We start from the raw sequence: 14,859 nt of genomic DNA, 5'->3' as shown, positions 1-14,859 counted from the left end.
AGCTCCGGTAAAATTTTTTTACCAGAGAGTAGCCATGTTAATTGGTAGGCAGGCAGGCAGGCATCATGGACAGAGATATGGGGGCAGTTGGGGGAGGGGACAATATCATACAGTACCAATGATGGAACGGGCTAGCCTTATATACAGGGTGGGCAAAATGTCCTGTAGAAACTTTAAAAAGGAATGAAAACCAGAAAAATAACCGAAATAAAAAACCGTTTGCAAGGTTAGCATCGCTAGGTCACGGGAATTGTTAAGACAGTAAAAAAAAACTAAAAACAGCCGATAGGTGGCGCTGGTAAGAGCGACTTTGGTGGAAATATGCAAATGAAACGGTTATAAGGACTTGCGTTCCTAATCCACAAGCAGTTGACCGTTGTAAACCGTGTATGTGAACCTGCTGCACTCTGCCGTTGCTCGATTTGTGACTCGCCTGCAATGTGTTATCCCCAGTGGTGGTGGTCATGTGGAACACATACTGCTGTAATAAACGATTTGGAGGCATTCTGTTCGTTATTTTCGTATCTTTTCTTTGACTTGTGTACGCCAGTGCCACTTATTGGCAGTTTTTTGAGTTATTTGTTTTTTCTCCCGTCTTAAAAAAATTCTCGTGACCTAGCGATGCTAACCCTGCAAACCGTTTTTTACTTCGGTTATTTTCCGGTTTTTATGCATTTTTAAAGTTTCCACGGACTTTTTGCCCACCCTGTATATATGAAGAACTTATTTTCAAATGAGAACATTTCCACTTTTTTACGAAATGCACTTTTTGATGGTTTCTGAATCTTAGGGATAAGTATGCTCTGTCGGATCATACAACAGGGTTTATTCCAGTGTTTCCCGCAAGTGGGCAATATCGCTGCTCGGTAGACGTTGGAATGGTCTGGGGAGGGGAAGCGATAGAAGCTACAGGTGTAACATAGGATCTTATGGATTCATTTGTCGGGGGAGGTTTGCGAGAAAATAATTCGTGAAGAAAGGAGCGAGAGAACAAAAAGTTTGGGAAACTGGTTGCTTTAAACGGAAATATTTTTAGTGGAAATCACAATGTAAAGTTGGTAGTTTCTACCAGAAGGGAATATATCCAGCCCTTGTTAATTTTGACTTCGGTATTTTTCATTCAAAAGGAAGTATCATTGGTCATTTTTGTCGCACACGGCCATTTTCTGCACTAAAATGGGCCGCGAGCCTAGTGCCCGAACCGGAAGAGATTTATCTCAAAATGCCTCTCGGTCGATATCATTGGCTTCTACCTGTGTTGCGAACCTCTCGCGATATAGCGTGGATATAGCAATTTCGTTACCATGAGCATGGTGCCTAGACCGGAAAAGGTATTAAAACCGGAGTGGCATCATTACATTTATCTTAAAATGCCTATCAGACAACACCATTGGCTTTTATTTGCAATGCAAAACCTTTCGAAATATAGAACAAAACATTTTAGTTACGGAAGTGGGCCACGAGCCTAGTGCACAAACCGGAGAGGCATCAGTGGATTTTTCTTAAAAATGCCTATCGGACGACATCATTGGTTTCTGTTTTCGGTATTGAACCAAATAGAAGCCAAAAGAGGTATTGAAACCAGACAAACATCTTTGGTTTTACATTAACGAGATGTGCCAGCACCTCTTAGAGATAGAAGGACTTCGCAATCTGCTTGTGACGTCAGTAAGTAGTCCATTTTTCCTCAGAATATTAAAAGGAAAAAAAAATTCCCTGCTCCTGCCAGTATCATCGGTGTGGGGAAAAGAAATGATCGGTCTCAGAATTGGCGATTTCTATGCCCCACATCCAATCGCTATGCGGTATGTGTGAGCCAATCAGGAAGATTCTCCGCCAAAATAAGAAGAAACGAGATAGGATGCTGTGTCTCAAAATGTGGCAAACTTGCTAGGTAGTCTGAGATATGAGCGTTTTAAGGATTTCGCCACGAAACTTTTTGCGAATGCATTCAGTGTCGTCAGATGATTGAAAAGACATATTCACGTCACAACAATTGTGCTACGCCATCTTTTAGGCTTAACACAGTAAAAAACCCTTCTTTACGGCCACCCCCTATTTTACAGACGATTTTTTCTGTCTCAACGGAGTCCACAAAAGAGAGTTTTTATTGTATTTACAAACAAAGGGTTAACAAAATTCGTTGATATCAGCTTTTCACATCCCATCCCAAAAACTTTCAGTGATCACGTACAACCATCACTACTACCCGTTTCTGCGTGATCTTTTCTACAAATCTCGCAGAAGAAAAATACCATGCAGATCCATAATTTAGGCAATTACAGCTCGCGGTTATTGTATTCAGATACAATAACTGGACAATTACGCATTGTATCGGGAACAGAAACAAAACGGGCAATAAACATCGGATACACACACAATAGTAACCGGATCATAAGCAGACATCGAGGAGGTAAAATAACGTTTTCGCGTGCAACCATTAAATTGAATCGAGGCACTATTATGGGAGGTTCGACGTGGACTATTCCGGCGGACGCAGAGAGAGAAAGAGATAATCAGCGCGTAGACCAGACCAAGAACAGACCACCATAACGTTGAGGGATATCATTTTACCTCTGACTTCTTTCATCATTACCGCCAAGTCGTGTGGTAGTATACACCATTCCTCTAATAATACGGATAAGACATTGATGAGAAGATGTAGCAGACGCCATCTGTTGTTTGGTCCGTCCGTCTAACTTCAAGAAAGTAGAAAAGGAAACCGTTAAGACTCTTAATGAATGCCTGTCTTTGGGTTTTTATGTTCTCCTCTCTTTCTGGTCGGGGGGTCCTTGCTATCGTTGAAAGGAGACCCCGTTTTAGTTTCTATGTTTCCATCTCTTCAAGACATGCAGAGACAGAACAGGTGGCCGGCGTCGATGGTCTTCTTATACGTATGTAAATTAGAATAATAATCATTCGTTGCGATCGCCACATGGTCCGAGATACGATCTCTTTCAGCTTGTGTTCTTTGTTCCTTATTGTGATACGGAAGCGTTAGATTTGTTTCGTATCGACTTTCGTATTCAAATGGGCTCGTGAAATGGCTATTATTATCTGTCCTTGTAATTTGCGTATAATTTCGTTCTTCCCGGAAGGAAGATTTTCATTGCATTGGTGCCACTTAGATTTCAATTAAATGGCAACTGATATCTAGTAATGAGGTATTCATTTTGTCGATCCAAGTATCGTTGTATCGAAGTACCGGAAAGGCATAAAACCACCTGAAATACCCAGTGATGTAGTGGGAAGAATGTTCCAGATTTTTATGGACACATTGTTTTGATTTCTTACACCTCTTACCAAGATATATAGCGGGATATCAGCAAGATATCCCATTTTACTGAAATTGAAATTTGTTTACACATCACAGTGTTAACACAGATACAAAACACATATTACATTCTGAATATAGTCGAAACTCTCTCTTGCGGACACCGATGGGACAAAAAAATTTGTCCGTAAAAGAGGAGTGACCGTTAATCAGGGGTTTCAAATGCATACTTTTATTATCCAAGGGGAAATTAATATTTGGCTGTAAAAGAGGGATGACCGCATCTGAAGAGTGCCCGTTAAAATGGGTTTTACTGTATTACATACACCCAAGGGATCAGACGATCCGTCCAAGGATCCATGGTTTGCATTGCCGTACGCAAGGTACGTTAGAAACCCCCCCCCCCCACTCTAAAGCCGAGATTATAGTGTTATTTTGCAGGAAAAAAACGTAACCCCCCTCCTTGAGAAGAAAAAAAAAATTGAAAACCCCTTGAGAAAATTCTGCGTACGCCTATGATGGTTTGTATATGTTACTGCCAAAGCCCGAAGTTGGCCACTTCGCAAACTACCCAGCTCAGTTGACCCGGCCAATGTCCGAAATTTGGGCTTTGGCCGGCCCCTATATATATCCCTATGTCGATCCCTATGTATCCCTATGTCGATCCCTATGTATCCTTATTTCTATCCCTACGATTCGGGGTCATCATCCGTTGGCGTATTTTTTTGTGATAAGTATGGCCATTTATACGTAGCCATAGCTAACCATAATTATTATGCTTAGCTATGGCAACCCCAACCATCAAAGGAATCTGAACATCGGTATGCTAGCGAAGTTTTAGCACTATTTCTTTGCTTTCAAAAATAGAAACCGCATGTTTCTACTCGGTGCGCCCACAAAATGTTGTTACGTTTCGTCAAATATTGCACATTATTCACTAGAGAGCTCGAATTATTTTATAACCAACCTATATAATCGTATCCACCTTCAACATAATACTCACATTAACACGAAAACTCAGGCATCTACCACTTTCACTTCTAATATAGAAAACAGTGATGGCGCACTTCTGGAATACGATGCACGCATAATTCTGGAGATCTGAAGACAGTAACTGCGTTTGCATCCCCCCATATATACACACATTATTTTCTGGCATGCACCGATTCATCAGAAAATTTTCAGAGGAATGTTCGCGAGGTGCATGCACGGTTTAGTAGAGTAATAGTTTCGTGACCCGTGAGTTTTTTAGTCATGTAAAAAAGTTGTGTATCTCCGCCCTGGTTTATCCTACTCATGTTTCCTATTTGAGTTGCAAACAGAGTCCGACCTCGACATGAAAGAGACCCTTTGCACCTAACAATAAGTTCAAAGATATTTGGTTTTCCAGGGAACACGTTAGGCTGGGAGACGACTAGGATATTTATGAGAGGTAAAATTTTGTAAAAATTCGACAATTTTATTACAGTAATATTTTCCGCCTGGGGAAGTTGTTCTCTTTGCCCATATCCTTTGGTTCCGGTCCTGCGTTAGGACAATGTCCGAAGTGTCCAGTGTCTGAAAAAGTGGCAATGTTCGAAAAGTTCAGCCATTTTGCGGAATGTCCAGATTTCAGACTTGGACATTCCGCTTGTTATTCAGATTAGATTTTAGTTTGTTTTTTTTTCAGGACATAGATCGTCGTTCACATTCATGCTCAACCCATGGCCCGAGAGCCAAATGCGGCCCTAAAAGTCATCGGACGTGGTCCTTGACCTCAAACCTAATTTTGTAAAAGTGAACTAAGCGTTACATTTCCACATCATTTACGTGACCCGCTGTGCACATCAATTTAGTAGCCCGTGGCATATGGTCCCCTCATCGTAAAACTGTATCATGTCACGATTAAAGTCACCCAAGTTCCCCCACGGGACATTTACAGATCACTCAAGTGACCTGCAGTGTATTCACAGATCACCGCGGCACAGTTCCAGATCACTAAAATGACTCCCAGAACATTCAGAGATTAACTGTGTGGGCAGCACAGTTCCACAGCAGTTAAGTGACTCATGACACGTTTACAGATCATTTTAGTGATCAGTGGCACATCTTCAGGTCACACAAGTGTCCCGCTGCACAGTTCCATATCACTCAAGTAACCCGTAGCATATTTATAGACAACTCAAGCTGCCAGCGGCACATTTTACAGATCTTTTATATGTAAGGTACAATTCAGATCACTTAATTAAGTGCCCCCCCCCCAATCCATTTTCAATCGAATGAAGTGGCCTTCACTGCCGTAAAGGTTGAGCACCCTGGCTCTACGCCAATGTTTTTCATAGTGTGCGTCGTGGCTCCTAGGGGAGTCGTAGCCGGTCAATTTGTCGCAATCAACTTGTCGCGCTCAACTCGTCGCGCATCAATTTGTCGCAGTGCCAATTCGTCGCGGTACAAATTCGTCGCAGAGCCAATTCGTCGCGGTACAAATTCGTCGCAGAGCCAATTCGTCGCGATACAAATTCGTCGCGGTACAAATTCGTCGCGATACAAATTCGTCGCGGTACAAATTCGTCGCAGAGCCAATTCGTCGCGGTACAAATTCGTCGCAGAGCCAATTCGTCGCGGTACAAATTCGTCGCAGTGACAATTTGTCGTGTAACCAATTCGTCGGGACGTCAATTTATCGCAGAGTCAACTCGTCACGCGATCTGTATGTAGGTTTTTTTGTCTCATACGTGAAAAAATAAACATGAAGAAAAGTTTTTTTCCATCAAGAAATGCACACAGTTTACTAAATTTTTTTTTTGTCATTTCGAAAAAAATCATCGAAATTACATCGAAATTAAAATTACAATTGATATTAATGTTTTATTATTTAATTATTGTAAATGTTAAAAAAATCATTTTTTCTATGATAAAATTTTAAAATTCTGTAAAAAAATGTCGGTGTTTATGATATTCCCCAAATTACAGTACAGCGGAGGCTGTCTTTAAGTGTAAACTTGTATCTGTCCCATGTGGAATCGAGACTCCCACCAACATTAACCACTACAGTATCTCCACAAGAACCTGAAATAATTAATAATTTAATTTAATTAATATTTCATTTTCACCGGATAAGCCACACTTGTCGCTTTCTCTCGAGATTTGCATTACTCGTAGCGAGGGGAGTTGGGGCGCACACCGAGATGATAAATTGCGATCACATACATTTTCAAAATTTAATTTGCACCGGATAAGTTGCTCAAGTTAAAAACTCAAAAAATCCAACCAATAAAGTTCATAGGTTACATTCGAGCAAATGCAACCGATAATCTTATTGGTTGAATTTTTCAAGTTTTATAAAAGGACTTTTAGAACACTTTCATAGTGTAATGCTAGCCTTAGATATATTGTCGGTAAAAAATTCCTCAAAGATGTATTCCCTACATGGCAGATACATATTCAATAGTGAATTAGGGCCATTCAAGTATTACGTGAGCAGATTTTCAGCCATTTTTGACCCCCTCCCCCTTGTCAGCAAAAATCAGCAAAACACTGACCCCCATCCCCTCCCCCGTCAGCAAAATTTCACCAGAAGCTTAGAATATTTCATATCTTCAAAAAGGGGTGGTTGATGACGTAAGCGACCTTCAACCCCCCCCCCCCCGCCATCAAAAGTCAACAAATCCGAAACTCCCTCCCCGATCCTGACGTAATACTTGAATGACCCCTTAGGCAAATTGTGCTTTGGGATGGGCATTGATCCTAATTTATCATCTTGGTGTGTTCCCGCAACACCCCTCGCTGCGAGAAATGGAGATCCCGCCAGAAAGCGGGAGTGCGGCTTATACGGTGAAAATTTAATTTTGAAAATTTATTTTATCGTAATTTATCATCTTGGTGTGTTCGCCCAACGCCACTCGCTGTGAGAAATGGAGATCCCGCCAGAAAGCGGGAGTGCGGCTTATACGGTGAAAATTTAATTTTGAAAATTTATTTTATCGTAATTTATCATCTTGGTGTGTTCGCCCAACGCCACTCGCTGCGAGAAATGGAGATCCCGCCAGAAAGCGGGAGTGCGGCTTATACGGTGAAAATTTAATTTTGAAAATTTATTTTATCGTAATTTATCATCTTGGTGTGTTCGCCCAACGCCACTCGCTGTGAGAAATGGAGATCCCGCCAGAAAGCGGGAGTGCGGCTTATACGGTGAAAATTTAATTTTGAAAATTTATTTTATCGTAATTTATCATCTTGGTGTGTTCGCCCAACGCCACTCGCTGCGAGAAATGGAGATCCCGCCAGAAAGCGGGAGTGCGGCTTATACGGTGAAAATTTAATTTTGAAAATTTATTTTATCGTAATTTATCATCTTGGTGTGTTCGCCCAACGCCACTCGCTGTGAGAAATGGAGTTCCCGCCAGAAAGCGGGAGTGCGGCTTATACGGTGAAAATTTAATTTTGAAAATTTATTTTATCGTAATTTATCATCTTGGTGTGTTCGCCCAACGCCCCTCGCTGCGAGAAATGGAGATCCCGCCAGAAAGCGGGAGTGCGGCTTATACGGTGAAAATTTAATTTTGAAAATTTATTTGATCGGCGTACTGACTCTGCGACAAATTTGTACCGCGACGAACTGATTCTGCGACAAATTCGTACCGCGACGAACTGATTCTGCGACAAATTTGTACCGCGACGAACTGACTCTGCGACAAATTTGTACCGCGACGAAATGAGTCTGCGACAAATTTTCACCGCGACGAACTGACTCTGCGACAAATTTGTACCGCGACGAACTGACTCTGCGACAAATTTGTACCGCGACGAGTTTGTAGCACGACGAATTGACGCTGCGACAAATTGATTGCGACGAATTGTCGTGCGACAAGTTGATCGCGACGAATTGACCTAGACCCCTAGGGGAGTCGCGACGAGCTGGAGATATTGATTTGTGTGCCTATTTATGCTTTGAAATGGTTCTCTTTTATTAATGCACAATATCTACCAAACTATTCTGGGGAGCCGCAGATGAACAATGGATTGGACTGCGGATTGGACAAAAGTTTGAGAACCACTTGCCAAAAGGAAATTTTTCTCCATTTTTCAACCATGTAATTCCTGTTAAAGATGCACCCGCCAAAAGAGATGTCGGTCTGGGGGGGGGCGTAGGAAGGGCAACTCCAAGATGTAGGGTGCAATACGCTTGAAAAATGTGCACTTTTCCAAGACTTATAACTAGACTTACTTTGATAGAAACGGTTTTATTCTGTAGAATAAATGATATTTGTATTCAACGTTCGCGTTGAACAACGCCATCAAGAAATATGTATTAGTACGCATGGGAACCCCATTCCCCCCCCCCCCACGCCAATTGATGTGGGAGCGATATTGAGATGTGAAAGGACCAATTTCTGTTTTTCCTTGGGCAGAATCCCAAGTTGAAGATGACCAGCCAAATACATGCTCATTGACCCCACGCCAATTTTTTATAACTCGATTGAAAAGAAATTCATCCGCCAAGTCTTTTTGGCAACGACTCCGTCCACATGTCACATTCATGTCTTGTTTATCTCCCAACAACATTCAATCGTTTTCCAGCACGAAAATCGATGGTCGACTGATGTTGGTTTTCCTGTGGTTCCCAACTTAGAAGCGCGATTGCGGGCCAATCTCCCCATTAAAAAAGCCTCGCCACAGAGAGCAACAGGCCTACAAACGGGACAAATATTTAATCATTACACTTGACTCACTTCACGTCTGAAATATAGCTGGCAGTGCTGAAAAATCAGACACAACACTAGATACGCACTCAGACTGTTAGTTACACACACTTAAACTCAATACAACTCACTAGGTAGTAAATTGCCCATGGCGACAGATCTGAGTTGTGCTCGGTTTGAAAGAAAGAAAGAAAGCACTATATACTGTATAGCAAGCATTACGCAGGAACAAATCACGTTAGGTTCACACACACACAACACAGGCACGCACATTCCAACATGTACCAATTCGTTAGAAGTTCCGTAAAGAATATGGACAAGGTGTATGTGTGGTTTAGCAGTAGTAGTAGCACGAAAATCGATCGACATGATTCTCAACTACGCTAGGGTGTTCCAACCAGTGTTCGCCAATTCAAGCACCAAACTTCAATTTTACTCCTCCAAATTTCGTTGAGGAGTGAAAATATTCCTTCGAATTTTGGGTAATTTTTTTTAGAAGTTACCTCTCACTGATAAAGAAGAAAATGCCCCTTTACATTTTGCAGATATGGGGAAATTCCTCTTCAAAATTATATTTTCGGGTAACACTGGTTCCAACACAGAAATATTGACAAATAGTAGTGTTACATATCACATTATTACTTGAAAAATCTCAGGTGCCAGGTCGCTACGGCGCTCAAAAAATTGGCATTTTAATGCCTTTTTATGCCTAATGACGACCCTGGCAGGAGGCTGACAGGGCTTAAGTGAAGGGGACCTTGAGATAAACCTGATTTTTTTTTTCAGAAGAAAGATGCACACCATTGTTTACCATTCTTAATAATGGCAGATAACTTACTCCTTAAAACAGCACTTATTTTTGTGAACCATCATCACTTATCCTTGTGAAGATGATATAATTGAGAAAATTATTTCAAAGGTGTTTTTGGTACTCCGGGGACCGGACAAGTAAGAGGCCGAATCATTCTTTTGCTTTCATTTGACTATTCTGGAACAAATTATGGAGAACCAAAATGAACACTTGCGCCCTTATGATAGAGTACAGGGACGGCGCTTGGCCATGCTACACATTGCGACGCTAGAGAGGGCCGCAAAAGTGAGTGAAAGGACGAAAAAAGTTTTTTTGTTATGAATTGTTTGAATGAGTTGTGAGGGAGGGTATGAACCTCAAGAAAAGGGCTGACAGGGCTCCAGCTTGAGGGCCTGGGACTAAATCCTCATGATTTTTCTTTTCTTCACTCTATAAATTAACTGTAGAAGGGGCCCCTACATAGAAAATCTGGCTTGGGTCTCGCGAAACATTCAAGCCTTGGGGGCCCTGACGCAGGATGTAGGGGCTATGGGGAGGTTGGTAGATAGGCAGGAGGAGCAAAAAATAAATCCCGCACGGTACAGATTGTTTTCTCGAGCCGCTCCGATAGCTTACATTCTTGTTTCTGGTGTTACGATCTTTAAGGCCCTGTGTCTTTAATTTTCTTAAAGTTTCCGTTGTCGAGGTATGATTCAAAAGCGTGAGGTCACGTGAATTTTTACCGTGTTCAATTTTGGGGTCTGAACTAAAGTCTACGCTATCTCCCCAGCCTGCCGCCCGGGTGCGCCGCACCCCTTGCACCCTCGCTCAAGTCGTCCCTGGTCTTTGGACAGCACAAAATTATCGGAAATTATGTCAGTGTGTCGCTTGCATGGGAATGGGTTCCTAAACTCCGGACAAATCAAAGAATACACTATTTTGGACAAATTGTGCCGATAAAAAAAATGACAGGTGCCTATGGAATTTTGCTGGCACCTAATTTTTTTCTGATTTCTCAAGCCCTGACTAGTATATTCTATAGTTATAGTAATACTGTATTGCGGGGGGGGGGGGAGACCATTGTTATTATTTCAGAGTTGTTTAGATCAGTGTTTATCAACGTCCGGGCCCTGACAGCAGTTAAACCGGGCGCACAGCGAGTGATTCACTGTTTCATTTTTACCAATTTATTTTCCATTAGTCCTGTATATGACCGGGTTTTCCACTCACAGGAAAGAAATCCTGAGGCTACCAGAGGTTGAGGACCTTTACTACCAGACGCAGTGGCGTCAAAGCCGGGGGTGCTGTTAGTGCTCGAAAAGCCACGGTAATTTGTGGCATGAGATTCGATCACCTCCTAGAATTGATTCAGAGAGAAATAAAAAATTTTCATATAAAATTAAAGACGAGCACCCACAGGTTCGAAACACTTCCGACGCCCCTGAGCAGACGCGCCGAGCTTTCTATGTGACAAATGGGTGAGAACACAACCTAGGGCATAGGTTGGAAACCCCATCCATAAGTTGTGGTCTCCTTCTGGTCCTGGGATATTCTAAGGGGCTCCATGAGTGAAAATGCAATGAAAGGAGAGTCATACCAGTTGGGAGGGGAGTCACGGAAAACTTAAAAAAAAAAAAAAAAAAAAAAAACATGGATATCACGGCCCTCCAAAAAAGTTGGGACTGACAGGGCTCCAAGATTGGAGCCCGGGCAATAACTATAATTTTTTTTTTCATACTCTAAATTTACTAAAAAGGGTCTGTGAAATCTGGATTCTGGATTGGGGCCCACCAAAGATCAAAGCTTAGGGGCCCTGTTCCAGGATGTGGAGGCCATGATGAACATCCCGGCAAGAATGAATTGCCTGGGACACATATATAGTGTAGAAATTCTTCGGCGCATGGATATCACGCCAGGAATACTTCGGGGGGGGGGGGCATAGATATCATGCCAGGAATTCTTCAGGACATGTATATTGTACTTGGAATTCTTCGGGACACTGATATCGTGCCAGGAATTTCCCGAGACATGGATAATATACTAGGAATTCTTCAAAACATCGCGAATACTATGCCAGAATTTCCTCGGGACATGGACGTCGTGCCATGAATGAATTTGGCGGGACATGGACGTCGTGCCAGGAATGAATTTGGCGGGACACGGATATCGTGCCAGGAAATTTTCGGGGTATGATGAGCAAGTAGTTACATGACCTGCCCCCCTAGGGCGTACAGAACTCTGAAGGTCGATATTACCGATAGGAACCCAGCACAGCTCCAAGAGCCCGTAGGTTTAAGACCCAAATGTTATACAAAACCATCCGCTGATCATAATTACGCCATTTTGCCCAAGACCCAATTATACCCCTTGACAAGAAGATATACGTGCGCACGCAACTTCTTGCGTGCCCGTACATATCAATACATAAGATACATCAAAATAATTTTGCCAAAAATTTAAAAAAATGTTTCAAATGCACAATATTATACGTAAAATTCCACCAATTTGAAAGGTGACATGGATAATTTTTCGATGTATGGATATAGTACCAGGAATTCTTCGGGACATAGATGCAATGACAAGAATTCTTCGGAGCGTTATTCATGCCAAGAATTCTTCAGAACATGGATATCATGCCAGGAATTCCTCGGAATATCATGAATATCGTATTAGAAATTCTTCGGGACTCGGATATCACGTCAATAATTCCTCGGAACATGTGTGGAATATTACTTCAAAGTTCCTCTCCTTTAACGCATGAATCGTTGCGAAGGTTCCGTAAGAACTAAAAGGTTATAGAAACGCTTGGTTAGGTGAACTTACAAATGATCGGCTCATACCATCAAAATCCTGAATTCCGATCATACATAACATGCAATTGCGTCACACATATACCTGCGTATACACACACACACACATACACATGTATACACTTCACGTGTCATTCGAGCGGGAAATGAAAATGATAATAATAATAATAGTAGTAGAGAAAACTACAAGAAGAAGAAGAAGAACCCACCACAGAGAGCAGCAGCAGCAGCAGCTTGTTTCAAATTCACGGACACTACAAAGTAGCACATAGTTGTTCAACAACCCATAATTAGGCCATGGCACTACCACGAAAGAGGACAGACAGGTAGAAGAACTCCGAGTTACAACCCCGAGAGCCACTCGTATAAACGGTGATCTGTTATCATTGGGAAAACAGTCCTCAAGGGTGGAGGATATAGACAGCTTATGAAGGAGAGAGAAGGATCGGCAATGGACCAGCCAAAGATGGGGCAATATGTCATATTACATCTTACAGCCGTTTTGCCGAGGTATGCAATCCTACGTTCGGATGTGCTTCTCATACATATACACTCGTGCCCCCTCCCTACTCCGACCTTACCTTCACGCTGGAGCCCCCTCTTCTCAGCTAATTTCCCAGACTCCTCAGTGAATGAGTGGCAGAAAGGGCCCCCGAGCTACTACGGGGTCTAAAATTAGAAGAGGAAAGGAGAAGAGTCTCTCGAAAGTTCTCTCGACGTTAATTATTGGATGGCCTCATGTAAATGAAGAATTCCTCTGTCTCTCTCTCTTCACTTACTCTCTCTCTCTCGATTTTTTTCTTCTCTCTCATGTTGTGGGCCCCTTTTGTGTTTGGACGTACTTTTTAGCGTCATTGAGCTTAACTGCAGGGCATGTTGGCATAAACATGTTTGTATGGTCGAGTGATGGAAATTTCTGCTGATTCGTTTTCTATTGGACATTGTTGTTGTTGTTTTTTTAATGTCTCGTATCAATCTTATAATGTTGCTCGGGGATACACATGGACAGCAAATGAAGTTCAAGGTCATATATGCACATATTTTAGACGTTGTTGTTGTATCTATCTTCATGTTTGCGATGTTACGAAGAAACACAACATGCATCATCTGTTCCAATGGAAATGGATCGCTGACGTTTACATTAAATCATCGCAAAGGACTGAAAAAAAAAATGCTTCACTATGTTGCCTTTTTTTTTTGTTCTATTATAAGGAAATCGGTTTTCCGATATTATTTTGGTGATCGGTAATAATTTCCCATCATGTGACTCATGAATCATCTTTAAATGGACACAAATCGTTTCCCATGATTGTATGTTGTTGTTTCGGATGCATAAAAATTCTCTTTGTTCGTATGTGAATTGGATCCTATGAATCCAACAAACATGAGATGGTTAAGAAACATGCATGTTGTTATGATGAAAATTCATCTTTTTTTCTTGTGTTATGCGTTATAAGATGCGTAAGAATTCGATAGGGATCTTGTTTTGTTTCCCCTATTGAAGTTATAGATGTTGTTTTCCCGAGCAAGTCGAATTACAGATGTCGCTGGTGGTTTAATTGGGTTTGTATCCGGAAATATTTCAGCATAAATACCAATGATTGCTGAGTTCCCTTCACTAGTAGGGGGCATTCAAGTAATACGTAAGCAGATTTTCAGCCATTTTTGACCCCCCCCCCCCCCCCCCGTCAGCAAAATTTCGTCGGCAGCTTAGAATATTTCATATCTTCAAAACCGGTGGTTGATGACGTAAGCACCTTTCAAACCCCCCTCGCCTCTTGTTATCAAAAGTCAGCAAATCCGAACCCCCCCCCCTCCCCGATGCTGACGTAATACTTGAATGACCCCTAGCCAATAATCAGAAATTTCCGTGGAAAAGTTTGTTCATGAACTATCAAAATTCTATGATAAGCTATGTCAGTTTTAAGGAATCATTCACATACAAATACCAGTGATTGCCCAACAAGATGACTGGAGAAAAAAAAATCTATATATAAAATTGATTTTCTGTCTATGTGTATAGTATGTTCTCTATGCAAATCTACAATTTTAGACCTATCTCATTCAAATTTTGCATATATTCATACCAAACGGGACCCGACTTGAATGATAGGCTACTTTAAAAATTCGTCAGAGCTGAGCAAACTTTTCAAGTATGGAAACCGAGCAATCTATTTGATTTTTTGACCAACCACGGAAGAATGTTCAGAAAAACCTAGCCCCTCACCTATGATAATTCACAAATCTGTTAGTCCCATCCGGAATAATTGTACCATTCAGCTCGTAAGTGAAACGTTGTTTTTA

General features: G+C 41.7%; 1 protein-coding gene across 2 annotated transcripts in view; it reads left to right on the top strand.

Annotated features, from left to right (window-relative positions):
- LOC149079215 (uncharacterized) overlaps positions 1–14,859 on the top strand; it is an 82,213-nt gene that overhangs the window by 26,369 nt on the left and 40,985 nt on the right. The window contains exon 1 of one of the 2 annotated variants that reach the window (XM_089240111.1): positions 12,943–13,065. The exons of the other annotated variant lie outside the window; for it this stretch is intronic. The gene's annotated coding sequence lies outside the window, so the exon portion shown is untranslated. Of the gene's footprint in view, positions 1–12,942; positions 13,066–14,859 lie in introns of those variants that run through there. 2 annotated transcript variants of the gene reach the window in all.

Source organism: Pholcus phalangioides, unplaced genomic scaffold, assembly GCF_987345545.1.
Source record: "Pholcus phalangioides strain wild (caught in Gottingen) unplaced genomic scaffold, Ppha-v1.0 ptg000012l_1, whole genome shotgun sequence".
Classification (NCBI taxonomy): Eukaryota; Metazoa; Arthropoda; class Arachnida; order Araneae; family Pholcidae; genus Pholcus; species Pholcus phalangioides.
The sequence above is the reverse complement of the archived record's forward strand: the minus strand, read 5'-3'. Positions and strand labels throughout refer to the sequence as shown.